The 18,726-nt window shown below is 33.4% G+C and overlaps 1 long non-coding RNA gene across 1 annotated transcript in view; it reads right to left on the reverse strand.

Moving 5' to 3' along the window:
* Positions 1 to 309: 309 nt before the first annotated feature.
* The window catches only part of LOC118182401 (uncharacterized), a 33,833-nt gene continuing 15,416 nt past the window's right edge, over positions 310 to 18,726 (reverse strand). The window contains exon 2 of the long non-coding RNA XR_015040397.1: positions 310 to 642. This is a non-coding gene — a long non-coding RNA (uncharacterized LOC118182401). The remainder of the gene's footprint in view (positions 643 to 18,726) is intronic.

An 18,726-nucleotide genomic window follows, 5' to 3' on the forward strand; every position in this document is an offset into this window, starting at 1 on the left:
TCTGTTTACCTGGATAATTAACCATGTTTATAAAAAAATTATGGAAAGTTGTCAAGATTGAACAGAACTAAAACTTCCTTTCAGCTCAAAGTTGTTAAGCTGAAAACAAAATTTAATTTTTACAGGCATCAAACTTTCTGATACATTTTTTTTTTTTTTTTTTTTTTTTTTTTTTTTTTTTTTTTTGCAACAGATAAAATTATCTGCATATTTTTCAGGATCAGTCAAACTGGCTTATCACTTTCTAGAATTTTATTTTCAGCTTAAAACCTTCTTCACATGTTTTTTGTTTCACATTCTTACACTAACTGCAAAAGTAAATATAGTTTAATTCATAAAACAATCCAACTTTTTATTTCACTAAATTGTATTACAAATTTATTCATCTTTAGACTGAATACTACAAATATAAATAAGTTTTCCTTAATTAATCTAAAGGCATCTTGTTATGCTTCATTCTCATGTGACGCAGCAGATTATCTCTCCATACAAAGTCACAATTACACATGTCACATTTATATACAGTGCGAATGTCAGAATGTGTAAAAATATGCATTTTAAGACGTTGTCTGCTAGATAAAATTTTTCCACATATGTTGCATTGTAAATGTCCCGCTCCAACTCCTTCAAAATCAAAACATTCTGTAAAAACAAATAATTTTATTACATATATTGCTTACAACATAGAAGAGTACAAATTAAAATCTTGTTTTCTCTGAGATTTTGAAAGAATTGCTATATCAAATAACACTTAATAATAATAATAATACCATGCATGCTAAAAAAACTTTTTGACTCAATACTTGAATATTAAAGAACAGTTTTTCTCAAAAGTATTAAGAAAATTTATCCAGAAAAAGCAGAACTACTATTAAAAAAATATTCAGATATTTAATTATGATGTTAATTATTACTGAAAAATAATAACAGAAATTATACACATATATCCATAGGGAGAGAGTCATATTTTATTGAGCTTTTTTTATATCAATCCATTAGTATACTTAGATTCACTATTATTTCAAGAAATGAGTTTAAACTTTGACATTATACAAAACAAATTTAATGTTGAGGTAAATACAAAAGATGAAAATAGACTCAGTTAGAGGGCACACACAAAAAAAAAATTCAGTTACAGATGCAAAATTCAATATGCAAACATTATACGAAGAGCTATGCTAATGATTAGAGTTTCAGTATAATAATATAAAAATGCTAACCTAATGCAAACAATGCAGCATTTAAAAAGATCAGTCTTCAACCTCAACGACAATTTTGCATTCATATTGAAAGTTATGCATATAGATCCTTTCAAGTACGCCTTTCAGACACATTTGACAAGCAAATAACTGTCTGAGTGACAGGTTGCATCATAGACATAAAAGAAACTCATTGGCCCAACAACCATATCACACAGAATGATACGGTGGTTTTGTGTTTGAAACAAAGGATGACAGAACTCAGAGGTAATGAATGTACAGATGCAGGATGTCCCAGACACACAAATGCTCAAGAGGATTTTACAACTGGAAGAACAACTACAATGCATCAGTATCATCTACTCAAAGAGATTTGCAATTTCTCCGCATTTTCTATTTAAAAGACATACTTTGGAAAAGACTGGGAGAAACTGGAATTAGATCTTCATGTCATTAACATGGCTAACATCTACTTCCCAGTTACAGGCACAGTTGCTTTGGACAGACATTAAGCTCAGTTATCCTGGACAATGACTGGAGACATGCTGTCTTTAATAGTAAATCAAACTTCTCTCTCAGTGCTGATTTATAACTGTATGTGTATGTGTAGGAGGAATGACCAATGTTATGACTGCGCCGTTTATTAACAAGCAACACATGGTTATTGCATCTAGAGTGAAAGTCTGGGCTAAGCTGATTTCTATTTTTCCTGCTAGATAATATGGTGACTCACATGTATGTTTCTGATATTCTGCAACTGAGCTTAATGAACTGCCTATGCCTGTCAAGCTACTCAGATACCATTAACTAACAAGAAAATGCCCATAAGGTTTGACTTTCACAACCTATTTGAGGATTTAATGGCCTTTCAGAGCAATCCAAGTTCCCATTCTTATTGCTAGGTTAAAGTGGGTGAGACAGCAGAATTTCAGCATTAGTCATGTATTATAAATCCCTCCACACTAACTGTATAGTTCTGTACCAGTTATGAGACAGAACACTCTGGGGGATGGTTTGACGGTATTCCATGTATCTTCCCCTACAACCAACCTCTCAAAAGGACTTTCAGCTCGTGGTGCCTTTATTTGCCACACGGACAGTATACACTTACAAACATCCATGCCTTCTCTGGAATTCGAACCCAGGCCCATCACTACGGCAGTCAGCGTCATTGACCACTATATCGGGCGGGCGGCATACGTATTGCCAAAAAAACACATCCGAGACAAGTTGAGAAGCCAACTACAGCCATCTCAAAACGCCATTAAAGTGATTCACCACTGTAGAATTTGTAGCAGAGGACCATTAAAAAAAAAAAAAAAAAACTTAACTGACTTCTTACTGCATTGGATCTAGCCTCAAACAGCTGACAGAGGAAAATGTAATATTTATTAAATATTTCCTTTTGGCCATCCTTTCTTAAAAAAATTATCAAAACTCTAATCATTTTCATACCTCTCCAAATAATAAATATATGATGATGAAAAATTAAATTTTTTTGCTGGTAACAGAGAGCATTCTACTAAGTTTAGATGCAATTAATTAAATCACTGTCTAAAAACATTAGTGTAAAGGAAACTAAGCACACAATTCATTGATTCCATAAATGACAAAAATTTCAAACTCTATTTCATATGATTTTTTAGGCTATGGTAAGGTAAATAACTATTTACAACAAAATTTTGATCTTCAGTAATTTTTTTTAGCTTTGCAACCTGCATGAGTAGTATAGTTTTGATTTATTTATCAAACATATTGCATATAGTTGTTATGAGGAAAAGATTTCTACAGGAAAATAATAATTATACTAAATAACATATAAATTAATTAACTGATAATTATAAACTGATTTTTAATTAAAGATAAATATACATAACTATGCAATTAAAAAAAACCTAACTTTTTGTGATCCATCAAATTGCATGAGAATATAATATAAGAATACACATTAGAAGTCACAGCTCTTCTTCCAAAATTTAACAATAGAGAAATATAGTTACTAAATATATAGCAGCATTATGACAACTTTTTAACCACTTTACACAACACCAGTGAACTAGTTATAATATTTAAAAGTATTATAAACCAGTTTTGCATTAAGCATTACAAATAAATAATATATATATATATATAAAAGCAAGTGTTGAATTTATTCTTAGCAGAAGGCTTAAATATCATATATATACAAGGTAACTTCCAAAAATAAATGCATCACTGCATTATAGAGCTTATGTATGGTTACTTGAATGAATAGTCCTATGCTAAAAATAGACTTTTATTAAAACTTTATACAGATACATAATATAATCAGTATACAGTAGCAGAAGTAGGTTCAGCATCTGAAAACACTGTCAGCAAATCCTCTGCAAAATAGAAATAAATTTTGTAATTTTTATTCTAAAATATATGCTATAAAGAAATCTAACTTCAAAGAAAAATTCATAACACACTGAAAATCTGTCAACTAAAATCACACACACAAAACAAATAAATAAATAAAAATAAAAAAATAATTAAATAAAAATATAAAAATTGACAAGAATTCTTTATAAATTTAATGTTATTACAGTAATTTTTCAAACTAAAATATTTCCCTTTTCTATAATAGCAAAAAAAATGCTGTAAATAATTATACTTCTTACTGTCTTATCTTCAACCATCATAAAATAATTATCTATATCAATAAAAACATATTAACGAAAACATATTATTCAAGAAAACTGCAAACAAAAATATCTTTTGTGATATAATTTTAAATGTATAAATTTCTTAAAATTGATGAATTTTACATATACATATATTAAGAAAATTATTTAGAACATTTAAGAACTTTCTGTAAATGATTCTTGGTATTTGGGGGGGGGGACTATATGTATCAATAAATTCTAACATATTTATTTAATTTCTAATATGTTTATAACCATTCTCAAATTTAAAAATTTCAATTTTTTCCTATCCTTTTAATTAATTACAATGCAACAAACAAGATACAGTAAGTCAAATATTAAATATTTTCAGATCTAAATGGTCAATGGTAAAACTGAAGTTAACTACATAAGTGAACAACAACTCTTAAAAATATGCATCAGATTAGAAACAAATGTACTATGCAAATATTAAAAAAAAAAAAAAAAAAAAAATATTGGATATTTTGAAGGTAAGTTTAAATCATATCAGCATTATATTACAAATAAAGATTAAAATTAATAAGAATTGAATTTATTGTTTGTAAATTTTCTTTTCTTTCTTGGTCTAGAAAATTCTGTTAATTTCAGATTCATAACTGGTTGAATCCTTTAGACCCATAATTATGCCAGAAATATCACAGTTAAATGCAAATACGTATTGCTGGCAGTAACAAGTCATAAATACTGTAGTGAAATTAAACAAGTAGGTTATAATAAGTTACTCCTTACATACTGTTAAATCTGTAGTTAACTTTTTCACCAAATCATAGCTCAAGACGATATCATAGTTCCAGTAAGAACAGAAATTTTACTTCCTGGATCCACAGCCGAAAGCAGAAATGTTCAGTACAGTGTAATGGAATATCCCAAGAATTGTAACATCCTGCAAGGATTACTAGTAGCTTTAGCCCTTGTTGACTTAATAAGGTTACTCACTGTTATCATAATGACAACTAAGCCAAAATCATTTGAAAGTTGTAGTAGTTGTAGCATACACTCCAGGGACCTGTGTGAAAGGTCCCCATAGTCTGCCAATCTCTGTACCTTTGGAGACCTTAACATCAGGGGGTGTTATTGCAGAATGCACACATAATTCCAGGGTTTGTACACATTTCTGCACACGAAAATTAAGTACTTTTAAGGACTTTTAAGGACCATTAATGAAAAAATTAAGGACCTATGAGCGAATGGGAACTGAATAAATTCAATTAAAAATATTATCTATGCCTGAACTTCACTTTTGTAATACCATCCTAAAAACTAAAATAGATCCGTAAGTAGGATGCATTATTATTAAACATGACTTAATTAACATAATCATTATTAGGTCTGAGAATAAAATATATGAAATTTATCAAGGAGCATTATATATTTTACACTTATAAGGACTGTACATATTTGAAAGGAGATAAGTAACATTTTATTTACGTTTTACTAACAGTTAGTTTTATGTTGATTTTAATTCATACCTGATTTTGTCACATACTTGCTCAGTCTAGAGCTTTAGTAAATAGTAAGCAGATTTTATGTCAAGCGGCATAGGTTAAAATGAGAAGTAAAATCATAATCAGCATGATGAACAACAAAAGGACTGGCTGTTGTCACTGCTGCTGCTTACCTGCAGGGGTTGTGACTCAGTTAATATACTTTAAGGTTGTGATAAGGTCACATAAAAGAAGAAGAGACTGAAGATTTATATGGACAAGGATGTCTCGTGAGCATAAGCTGAAAATTATCATTTTTTAACTTACAAATACATTTTCAATAGTTGTTAAAATAGACTTTATTAAAATAATTAAATCGTTGGCAATGTTAAAAACACAAGCTCGAGAGCCACGAATTGCTCTCGCATGAAAAATGTATAGAATTTGATTTTAAGAAAAGGATTTAGGTTTTTCTCTTCTGAATTGTATGTAGCCATTTTTGGGGGGTGTTCAATAAAATTTTCATGTGGTGTTCTCTCATTAGTGTTTTCATTGGAGTTCAACATCACACTGTTGAAGCATTAACACTACACCACAGCAGTAAATATTAAAAATTGGTGGCAGCTTTTAGGGATTGTTCCTGAGAGTAAATTTAGGAACGGACTTTTTCGCCTGTGAACTTGAGTTTTATGTGAACAGTCAAGACTTTCTTCTCTTCAAGAACGATCTAATTTTGCGTGCAAGGACAGTTTGCGTGGTGAAGCCTCTTCAGTGACAAGTGGCAGTGTGTCAGAAGGGAACGCCGGAGGAAGCGTGATCTAGTGCCACAAAATAGTGAAATTTCCCGGAAGAATATACAAGTAGTGCCAGGAGAGTCAATCGAAGGCATATAGTTCTGTTTTTGGGGATCAAAAGTTTTCTGGTGGTTATTGAAAGTTAAGCTTGTGGTTACTGTTGCTAATTGAAATTAAATTGTTTGCTCTACTGTTTTAGTAACTGTTTAAATTGTATGAAGTATTGTAACGGTATGCTTTAGAAAAATTTAGTTTTTAAATCAGTCCAGAGTCAGAGGACAATATTTATATAGTTGATATAGAGCAGGAAAAGGTTGCCTCTTAATTAGCATTTTTTATATACGCTTTGTATGTAGGTATAGATATTATCATTAAGTGTTGTAAGGCAATTTGTGTTCAGAATTGTTAGATAATTATTCAGTTTTGGAGAGATAGACCTGTTGTTGTTTTCGTGTTATTGTATTTCAGGGTAGGTTATTTTTCTTTAATTTTCCATAATGGGTGAGTTTATGAGGAAATTTACTAAAGCTCTGCTATTGGAGTTAGCGGAGGAGTTTGAAACAAATGTGTCTCAGGCAAACAGAGTTGGCTGGTTGGTTGGTTGGTAACGGAGGACGGGGACGCCTGATGTCTAACAGAGGTAAACAGGCATGTGTCCCACGCCCTCCACTAACCAGGAACAACTCCCTGGGGCCTCAAGAGGCCGCCTCGGGAGCTTTTTAGGATGTTAACAAGAGCAGTTACATGGCCATACAAGGGCAGATTGCATTCGTTTTACCGTTTTGACATTTGTTGCTGCAATTTGCTATGGTAATTTTGCACATTCACAATAAAATTCAAATAAAGATACAAATTAAATATACAGAAACAAAAATACAGTTACAAAATAATAGGATTAAAATACAGGCTCATAGGAAATAAAAATAAAAATAAATAAAAATAAAAAATTAAGTATTATGCATATACAGAAGAGGAAATGTTAAATACATTTGATTGTACATTATTTGAAAGGTGTCTGTAATAGAGACTTATGTAAGTTTTAGGAGTAGACTTATGTGTCTGAGAATGTGGAACTGTACGCTGACTTAGTTAGTGTATCATGCCTTGAGAGTTTTGGTTAATGAGGAGAGCACAAATCTTGGCCCATTCTCTTGAGCTTGTTAACAACTTTGCAAATTGTATTTACTGCCGGTTTGTGCTTTATAAGGAAGCAGTGATAAGCTTCACTATTGTTGATGGGAAGAGGGAGGTGATTTCCTGCTGTCAGATGACATTCAAAAACATAGTGGTCTGGGGAGCCTTCCGCTCCGCAGGTGCATATGTCCGTGGTTGTTATGCCATGTCTATTGAAGTATGTCGGGAATGGGCCGTGTCCCGTAATATAAGCCGTAAGAGGAGCTATTGCAATGTTGCGTTCAGTGCTGACTTTCGGGAGGTAGCTGTATGTACGTCTTCCAGTTGTGCAGTGCGTCCAGTCTTTCTGCCAAAGATTCAGGCCTTGACCCCATAATAGCCCTTTGAGGTAGGAAGGAGGGGCTAGGATTGTGATTTTTTCAGCTTCTGGATCAGTGGCTGCTTGCTTGGCCAGGCTATCAGCTGCTTCATTCCCCTCATTTTCTGCATGTGCCTTGGTCCATGTTAAGGAGAGATGTTTCTGCGGGTTGCGCTGTAAAAGTTGTTGTAATTTGATGATCAAGGGCGAGGTGTGGTTGTGATTATCTAGTGCTAGAAGCGTTGACATACTGTCAGTGAAAATTTTCGCCCGTTCTACATTATTATTGAAAATGTAATCTACAGCGGTTATAATTGCTTGCACCTCTGCCTGGAACACACTGTTGTTTAAGTCAAGGCGTCCTTTCCATACATGGATGATTCTTCCTTTGTCATAGTGTGCAAAGGCGCTGCTTGCTCCGTCTTCCTGCTTAGAGCAGTCGGTGTATATTTGCAATAGAGTAAGAGAAATTAGGCAGGCTGTTCTAAATGGCGAGAACTATGAAGAAGAAGCTGCGAAAGAATACGCGGCAAGAATTTGGGCTGCGGCTGAGCAGGTAAAAGCAGAAGAAATAGCTGAATAAGAGAGAGCAGAACGGGAACGTGAACAAGAGAGAGCAGAACGGGAGCGAGTTTTTGAATTGGAAAGGTTAAAACTGATGAATGTGGTTCAGAATAATAGCCTAGCTTCCACGGTTTCAAAAGTTGAACAAATCTAGAGAAAAAAAAGTTAATTTGAAAGATCTAGTACCGCGTTTTGAACCGAGTAATATAGATATTTCATTATTCTTTATGCTATTTGAGAAACAAGCTCAAAAAGAGAAGGTTAATGAGATTGATTGGGTCTCGCAATTAATTCCTTTATTACCTCACGATGTAGCCCAGTTAATAGTGAAAGAACCAGCGGAAAAAGGGGATGATTATCAGCATGTTAAGAAATTACTCATGCAGAGATTCAAGCTTAGTTCTTGGGCACTAAAAACAAAATTTGAAGAACATTCTAGAAAAAACGGAATGTTATGGGTGGATTTAGTGTATGAATTGAGAGTGTATTTAGAGAGTTGGTTGGATTCAGTAGAAGTTCAAGATTTTGAAAGTCTTAAGGAACTTATCTCACTGAGCAAATTAAGCGGCGAGTCCCTCTAGAAATAAGAGAGCACTACTTAGACAACTGGGAAGAATTTAAAACAGCTTCCATTTTAGCAGAGAAATGCGACAAGTATGAGGCTTTGCGAAGAGATACGAGGAAGTTAGAACAGAGAGCGGGGTTAAAGAAACCATTTGAGACAGATAGAGAGCGGTATATAAATTCTAACTGTAGTTATAATCAGAAAAGTAGTGGTCATCAAAGAATTAAATCAGAGGAGCATAGAAAAGTAAAGGCTCCTAAAAAAAGGCAAGTTTTCAATGAAGCAGGTTTCGAGAAACAGCGGAAAATAAGGTGTTACCAATGTGGAAAGGACGGACATATCCGACCTAACTGTCCATCGCTGGAACAGAATAAGGCTAATCTGGTGAATAATCTAGGAACGGAGAGTTTAGGAAAATGTTTTGAGCCGTATTTCAAGAAAGCAGTAATTAATGGGATAGAGAAAGAATATCTGAGAGATACTGGAGCTGGTATAGATCTGTGTAATAATACTTGGATTAATACTAGCGACTTATTAGGGGAAACGGCCTTTGGACACAGAATGTAAATGTTTACTTTTGGCGAAAGTCACCATTGAAGGTGATTTTGGTGTGGTCACCACTAAGGCAGCGGTTACTCCGGTAGAGTTAGATAAAGAGTACTATTTGTTAGGGAATAAAACTGCACAGTTGATTGAGGAAATTAGGGAACGACCGGTTCTCTTGAATGCTGTGGAGACTCGTAGTCAGGCGCATGCGCGCAGGAGTTTAGAGAGAGCGAGTGCAAAAGACTTAGATTCCAGATCAGAAGAAAAGAAAGAAAGTGAAAGGGCCGTCAATAATGAGCATTCGGAAGAAAGGAAGTTAACCAGTAATACGGAGGAGGCAATTAAAATTGCAGACATCAGTTTAGAAGAAAGGTCTATCCTTGCGGATGTTTCGCCAGCAGAATTCTTGGAAGCATAAAAAACTTGCGCTAGTTTAGCGACCCTGTGGAAGAAAGTGAAAATGAAAAAGAGTTTATAATAGTCAAGGAAAGACTATTCAGAGTGGCAGGTTCTAAAAAAGGGGAAGATAAGTGTCAGCTGTGTGTGCCTCTCGTTTTTAGGAAAGGGATCTTGAAGTTATGCCACGAGGAAATCTCTGGTCATTTAGGGGTAACAAAAACCAAGGATAAAGTTCTGACATACTATTTCTGGCCTAATTGCTACCAGGAAATTGAAGAATTTCTGAGGGCGTTCGATATTTGTCAGCGTGTAGGTCACAATAAGGATAAAAAGAAAGCCCCTATGAAGACTGTGCCTGTTATATCAGAAGTGTTTAGCAGATTAACTATTGATGCAGTGGGACCTCTGATCCCTAGTTCGCGTGAAAATAAATACTTAATTACGTCTATTTGTGTTGCTTCCAAATATCCAGATGCCATTCCTGTACAGAATTTAAACTCTAAATGTGAGATTCAAGCCTTGATACAAATCTTTTCTAGATCAGGTTACCTTAAGGAAATTCAGTGTGATTTGGGTAGATCGTTTACCAGTGAATTTACATCTGAGTTTTTTAGCAAGTTCGGAATTAAGGTGTATCATTCTTCTGTGTGTCACACTCAAAGCAATTCTGTTGAAAGGTTGCATTCCACCTTGAAAAGGGTATTGAAGGCTTTGTGCTTGGAAAGCGGGAAGGACTGGGAAGAATGTTTGCCATGTGCTTTGTTCGCCCTCAGAACTGTTAGCCATGAGAGCACAGGTTTTAGTCCCTGCGAGTTAGTACATGAAAAAAATTTGAGAATGCCTCAAACGATTGTGTATGAAAACTGGCTAGAGGAAGAAAGTTCAGACCCCACTGTGGTCGAGTATGTTCTAGACTTAATAGACAGATTAAAGAAGTCTCAGGAGCTGGCTGGAGAGAGGATGAAAGAGTGTCAGAGTAAAAGGAAACTCTGGTATGATCGCTATGCTGTTATGAGAAGTTTTAAGGTCGGAGATCTCGTGCTTGTTTTAGCCATGTCTAAACCACACAAAATGGCTCTAAACTGGATAGAGCCAGGTAAAGTAACTAGTGTGATTTCCAAAACCAATTATACAGTAGAGATTCCGGGTAAGCGTAGCAGTGACACCACTTATCATGTAAATTTGATGAAATCTTATCAGCACCCCGAGTTTGTGAATCTTGTGATGGAGGAGGTCATGGAAGATATTGAGGGAGAAGTGGATATTCCTTATCCCTTGGCTGATCAAATCAGGTAGATTTTTGGAAAATAGTTGGAGATAGTAAGCTAGAAGAAAGAGCTTCGGCAGAGGAAATAGGAAAATTCCAAGAAGTTATAAGGAAGTATGGAGCGGTGTTTTCGTCCGACCCTGGATGTACGTTTTTGGTCGAAATGGATATTAAATTGTTGGATGAGACTCCGGTTAGAGTCAGGCCTTATCGAATGTCGGCGAGACAAACCGACATCCTAAAAGAGGAAATTAGGCGGTTGCTTGAGTTAGGAGTCGTAGAAGTTGGGCAATCTGATTATGCTTCGCCTATGATCTTAGTAGAGGTCCCAGCTAAAGATCCTCATCCTTGTATAGACTACAGAAAATTAAATTCAAAAACTATGACCAAATTTTTCCCTCTTCCCAATATTGAAGAAGTGGTAGAAAAAGTCAGCGCAGCTTCATTTATCACAATCATGGATCTAACCAAAGGATACTTCCAGATACCACTCACAGAGCGTGGACGGAGGTATGCCGCATTTGTGACGCCTTTTGGATCTTTCATCCCAAAGAAAATGATGTTTGGGCTTTTAAATGCACCTTTCTATTTTTGTACATCGATTGCTCAAGTTTTAGGAGGGCTGGAAAATTTTGTTCTACCGTATATTGACGACATCGCAGTCTTTTTGCCGACTTGGGACAGGCACATGAAGGATTTGGATGTAGTTTTAGGTCACCTTCAGGAGGCTAAATTGACTGTTAAGCCCTCGAAATGCAAATTCGCACAAGACCATGTGAAATTTCTGGGTCATGATGTAGGGTCTGGGAAAAGGTCGCCTAGTGAGGCCAAGATTCAAGCAATCAGAGATTTTCCGATCCCCACTACTAAAACACAGATACGTAGCTACCTTGGTACTGTGGGCTACTATGCAAGGTACATAAAAGACTACGCCCATATTGCGGCACCTTTAACAGAGGCTTTGAAGGGGAAAAGCAAAAAAGAAAAAGTGATTTGGACAAAAGAGTGCGACAAGGCTTTCACTGAGTGCGACAAGGCAAACTGAAGACCAAACTAGTAAAAAGTCCGGTTTTATTTGCACCAGATTATTCTAAAGAATTTATTTTGCAGACAGATGCCAGCTTATATGGTGCGGGTATTGTGTTGTCTCAAATTCAGGATGGGGAGGAACACCCTATACTGTATCTTAGCAAAACGTTTACTAAAGCGGAGCGAAATTATAGCAACATTGAAAGAGAACTAGCAGCCATAATTTATGGACTGAAGAAAACTAAGTCATTACTTAGACGGACAAAAATTCAAGATCCAGACGGATCATAATCCATTGATTTTTTAAACAAAATGATGGGATCAAATTCTCGTTTGACTCGCTGGGCATTGTGTCTCACACAGTACAACTTTGATATTGTTCATAGGCCAGGCAAATTACACGGTAATGCAGATGGCTTGAGTCGTGCCCTAGTCTAGTGACTGAATATCACTAGTGGATACAAAGTAAGGTAAAAAGTAATGAAAATGGGTGAAAATGATTTTTGTAGAGTTTTGGAATTATATTTGTGTATATTCAAAATTGTTTGCATTGTGTGTTTCATTTTCAAAAAAATTGTTAGAATTAAATGTTTTATTTCAAGTATTAGCATTGTGTAAAAATTGAGGCATATGCTTTGTATAAGGCAGACATTAAGAGTAGTTTAAATTATTTGTTGTATTTATGAAGTTATGTTATCTAGAAATAAGTGCTGGGTAATGTAACTGGCTTCTCTATTATCACTTAAATGGTTACCACTTGTGTTTTGAAAGCAGTGAAATGTATTTAGAATTTTTCCTTCCATAGTCAAGAAAAATTTCTTTATGAGGAGAGGAGTTGTGATAAGGTCACATAAAAGACAAGGATGTCTCGTGAGCATAAGCTGAAAATTATTATTTTTTAACTTACAAATACGTTTTCAATAGTTGTTAAAATAGTCTTTATTAAAATAATTAAATCGTTGGCAATGTTAAAAACGCAAGCTCGAGAGCCACAAATTGCTCTCGCACAAAAAATGTATAGAATTTGATTTTAAGAAAAGGATTTAGGTTTTTCTCTTCTGAATTGTATGTAGCCTTTTTTGGGGGGGGGGCATTCAATAAAATTTTCATGTGGTGTTCCGTCATTAGCGTTTTCATTGGAGTTTAACATCACACTGTTGAAGCATTAACTCTACACCACAAGGTTCTAATAAGCCACTAAAGCACCAGAGCTGATAAGTTATTTTGCATTATTTTAAGTCTCACTAGATGCGAAGAATACGTTTTACATGAATTTTTATATTTTTGTGTTTTATCTTGTGACTATGGTAAGGGTTAATGGAAGGCAATAACTCACTTTAATATGCAGAGATAATTTTTAAGGGCATGCAGTAAGCAGTTTTAAGTAATTGAATTAGGTATAAGATAACCTTAGTCATTATGAATTTACATGGTCACTATTAAATTTTATTTATTTTTAGCCCTATTAAAATCCCAATCTAATAAAATTTCACAGTTTAAAATACATGTAATTTATGACATTGATTCTTAAACGATATTTGGATAATTACACATAAAACATTTATGTTTTGTAGTAACAATACTCAACAAAATATTTATGCATCTTTTAAATTCGAAGCCTTCTCTAACATTTTGGCTGATTTATATCGATTTCCTTCTCTTTAACCACCTTTTTTAACAATTAGGAATTCGCCTCAATACACAAAAGAATGTTCTCACTAATTTCTGCATGTTTTATCTCCTGAACTGTCAACATGTCTACAATGTACCTATGAAGGTTTATTTGATCTGGTAAAAGTTAAATAATCCAAAACACATCAGATATGAAGCAAATTATCGCTATGTCTGAAAGTAACTACGATGGCCGTCAAGGTTTAAATAAGATTCTTATTTAAAAAGAAATTAAAAAATAAAGGCATGTTCTTATGCTAACAAAATCAATTACAGCTCGTAGTGATGTAATAAAACAAGAAGAGTAAAATTCAAACTAAAAATATGAATTAGTGGTCAAAGACTATACAATTTAATTTGATTTTAGGCTGGCTCAATAACTCTATCATCATAACAAACTCAAATGCTGCCAACGGTAATCCAAGACGAATAATTACAAATTATCAGAGCGGGCAGGAACTAATGCAGTGAGCAAGTGGAGGTCAGAAACACACTCTTATCTTACCCTCCAAAAATCTCAGTTTAAAAACTGTACGTGATTTGCACTCTGGTGAGAAAATACAAAAGGGAAATTATAATAAGGGCTGAAATTGTAAACAATTGGGTAATTTACATAATAATAACTGTATATATCTTTGAAGAATAAATTTGTGTTTTCCTTTATGTATTCAGTTTCTTTCTTCCCCGTTTCCTCTTCATTTTAGAATTTTTGGATTTAATTAAAGATTTCTGATATTCTAAATAAACTAAATGCATTTAGGATGTATAGAAAAAGCTGCTAATTTTATTTCTTTAGTTATATGAACATTCAGAAGAAATATGAAATATATATGGTAAGCTTTAGTTAGAGGGCTGATCTGGCATAATTTTTAGAATTTAGTGACACACTGAGCAATTAAGTCTAGAAATGGCAAAATGTTTAGAACAGGCATTGGAAGCAGAATTTAGAAAGTCACTAGGCAGCAGAATTTACGATCCACAGAGACTGCATCAGATGGAAAAATGCCTAGTGCCAGCCCTGTGTGTGATGCATTAAGACATATTAGATGAATTTTTTAAACTTTCAGTTCTCAATATCTTTATTAATAAAAGAATTCCTTTCTATAATGCCTGTCCATATGATACGATTGGAAGCATTTTTGATATTTTCTATGTTTGTGTCTATTGAAAAGTAGAGAAAATAAAGGGAAGATTAAAATGTTAAGAAAAAGATTCTAGTATCAGAAAACATTCAACTATAACATTTTCATTGTTCTTCCAGAGCTTAAACTGCGCTGGAGCAGGGCTCGGGCGCAATTTAAGCTCTGGAGAAAACTGATGTATATTTTGAGAATTCTGAATATTCTGAGACAATTACATGGGAAAAGCCCTTACCATGAAAATATTAAAAATACATTTTTAATTAATTACATAGCTAGTTTGCTTTTGCTAAGAACTGTTTCATAAATGGTGCTTTATAGCATTATACGTTGCTTATTTTCAACATATAATAAATGGCTGAAATGGAACTTTATATTATCACAGCAAAAAATAAAAATGCTTTCTTTTAATCTTATCTCATAAATATAATTCAAAAATATTACCATTATTTAAATGAAATTTATCAATGTTACAATGTTCTAAAAAAAACTGTCGAAAATATCCTAGATCTCGGAATTAAAAATTTTCTATAGAAACAGATCTTAAAATCGCCAAAATTATAATAAGTTGCCAAATTTAGAAGGGTTTAATAAAAGAATTAACATCCCAAACAGCAAAAAGTTGTTTAAGAGCTCTTCATTAGAAAAAATGAAATAATTTTGAAATGCTCATGTTTCACTTCCTGCTCAGAAACTCGAGTATCCCACCATTTAATATTAGAAACAGGAACAAATTATAATCCATGAACCCATTTAAAAGATAACCATATTTGTCAGCAAATCGCCAAAAATATTAACCTAAAATGTAAATTCACACTCAAAATGGCAGTCGTAAAAACAGACAGAAATTTCTGATGATTAAAATTAAGGAAATTCTGACGATTTTGGCCCAAAATTAAGGACTTTTAAGGACCAAAAATCGATTCCAAAAAACTTAAGGACCGTACGAACCCTGATAAGTGATGAAAGGAGAAGTGCTGCCAAACATGTCATTAAAGAATTTCAAGATGTTTTCTCCCACTCAATCTTCTCACATACATCGAACCAGTTTGACACAGCATAGAGTTGATACAGGGAACCATCCACCAATCAAGCAGCATCCAAGACGTCTACCGATTGTTAAACAGGAAAAGGTATGAAAATTTCTAAAGGACAATCAAGAAACCGAGCCTTCAGAAAGTTCTTCAGCCTCTAACATCGTCCTGGTCAGTAAGAAAAGTATTTCAACTATACATTTCGTGTTGACTATTGCTGGTTGAATGGCTAGCCTTGTCCTAGAACTGACGACATTGTGGACACTCTTTCTGAAAGAAATTTATTTATTTATCTGATTTAATTTTTTCTGAAAGAAAGAGCGTCCACAATGTCATCACAATTCTCACTTTTTCTTGACTTAAAAAGTGGACATTGGCAGGTACAGATGTCATCTTTTCTCTCTTTTTCTTGATTTAAAAAGTGGACATTGGCAGGTACAGATACATCCTGATGACTGAGAAAAAACAGCATTTACTACTGGACAGGAATTTTGGCAGTTAAAGGTGATGTAATGTGCATCTTTTCGATCTTCAATCATGTAATATGCAGGCAACATTCAAATGCCTTATGGAGACAGAGTTGAGATGTCTTTTCCTATGAAGCCTGTCTGGTATCCTGGATGACATCATCATCAGTAGAGTTTTGAAGAGCATTAACAAAATATTAGGAAGAAGCTACAGAAACTGAAGAAAACATATCTACAATTAGGTCCTCCCAAACGTAAATTGTTCAGATAGGACGTGACCTACCTTGAACATGTCATCTCTGCCAGAGCTGTGTATACATATCCGGAAAAAGCGTCCGCATTTAAAGTATGGAGACGGCCTGAAAATGCCCATCAGGGAAGTTTCATGTGGCTTTGTAGCTATTATAGGAGATCTGTGAAGGACTTATCCATTGTAAGACCCTTTCACAAACTGACAGACAGCAAACAAAAGTTCTTGTGAACAAAACAATGTGAAGATGCATTTAACAAATGAAGCTTTAACATCTACTACAATCGTAACATATCCTCAGCTCAACAAACAAGTTATTTTGGACATGTATGCAAGCAATGAGAGTGTCAGTACAATTTTGTTCCAGGAAATAAACAGTCAAGAACATATTGTGTCACGATATAGTAAATATCTATTTAAACCTAGCTTTTAAATATGAAGAATCCTGAAGGCCAAATAGAAAGAGAAATAAAGATACTCCAGGAAAATAACATCACTGTCTGTAATTGGAAGGGATCATCACATGGAGCCGACATCCAGTCTAGAAGACCCTGCCCAGAAATCTGCCAATATTGTTCAAAGGTTGAAGCGAAATACGAGCTGCTTAAATTGGTTGTACATTAAGTTACGATTCAACATCATCTGACCCAAAAAAGATATTTTTATAAAAAAAATAATGAAATTTATTGTAATCAGACAGTTGAAATTACTAAATTAAAAAATTACTTTCATTTATGTATAGAAAAAATGATGCACGTTTTTCTAATGAGCGCTTGAAATCTAAAAAACAAATTTCTATTTTGCTAGGTGATTCACAGAAAATATTACAACAATAGTTTTAATTTTGTATGAAAAGTCTCAATGATTCTCTACAAAAGGCAAGCAATCTTCATAATGGTTTAATAAAGAAATCTGGCTTTTGTATAATATACAAGAATTATATGTGTTGTAAGTAAAAGGCCATTTAAAAAAAGTCAAAGAAAAATAATTTTATTTTTCTCAAACTTGTATTAATTTTTAATAAATTACTTTACCTGTGTTGGGAGATTCTAACACCACTTGCATATTTTCAAAGTGAAAAATATGCATAATATAATTTAAAAGCATTTATTTTGTACATTGACAACATTACAAAGTCAAGGTGCCCCATGAGTGACAATAAAACATTGATTAAATTTTGTATACAGTAAAACTGAATAATAAATATATATATAAATCAAAATTAGGGTTTGACGGGTTTTCAAATCCTGCTTTTAAAGTAAATTTTGTCACATTCAAGAATTGACATTACTATGTAAAAATTAATTTTACACTTATTTGATTTGCTATTCATTCTATACAACAGTCAGCAAACACATTTTTCAACATTGGCTAGTGCTTGTGCACTGTGCACATCAAAAAGACGTGCCTAACCAATTTATTTTATGTTAGTACATATGTGCAATGCGTCATGAGTGACGAGAGATTGGCTTAATATTGTAAAGTGAAAACTGGAAAGAAAAATATATAGTTGTTATATTTGGTAAAAATAATGTAAGCCTTAAGTATGTTTCTAATTTCTATGTTTGTATTTTCTATTTTAGATTTTAAAACTTTTAATTTTATTATATAAATTTCTTCTCTCAAAAATTAATGTAAAACAAAAACTTCTGACTTCTGTCTAATGGGATTTTAAATAAAACACAGAGTGTTAAAATAATCCATATCTTCTTTCGCAAGGTTTCGACATAAATTATGCCTTTATCAAGCTTCGGAATTAGATTAAAAAGATGCACGTTTTTCTTAAAATTCTTTAAAAATGTGTAGATTAGATTAACATCAATATCTAAAATAAAAAAAAATAAACTTAAAAAATATTTATTTAATAACTTTAATTTCATTTTTAGATAAAAAAATGAATAAGTTTGGGATAGTTTCAAAGAGTTGGAGATAGACAAGGCAATCTGCAATCATTGTAATAAAATGTTAAGCTACAAAGGATCATCTGTGAACAATCTACATAACCATTTGAAAGCAATTCATAAAATAGTTATCAGAAAGAAATCAGAAACGATCAGCGAAGAAGAAACGCCTGTATATTCCCTCTTCTTAAAAAAAAAAAAAAAAAAAAAAAAAAAAACATATTTTATGAAAGTGAAAAGGAGTACTAGTTTAAAGGAAATCATATCAAAACTTGCAGCTATACACAAATTTTCTATT

The sequence above is a fragment of the Stegodyphus dumicola genome, chromosome 3 (assembly GCF_044657685.1).
Source record: "Stegodyphus dumicola isolate Sdum_Otavi_A_Nest chromosome 3, ASM4465768v1".
NCBI lineage: Eukaryota > Metazoa > Arthropoda > Arachnida > Araneae > Eresidae > Stegodyphus > Stegodyphus dumicola.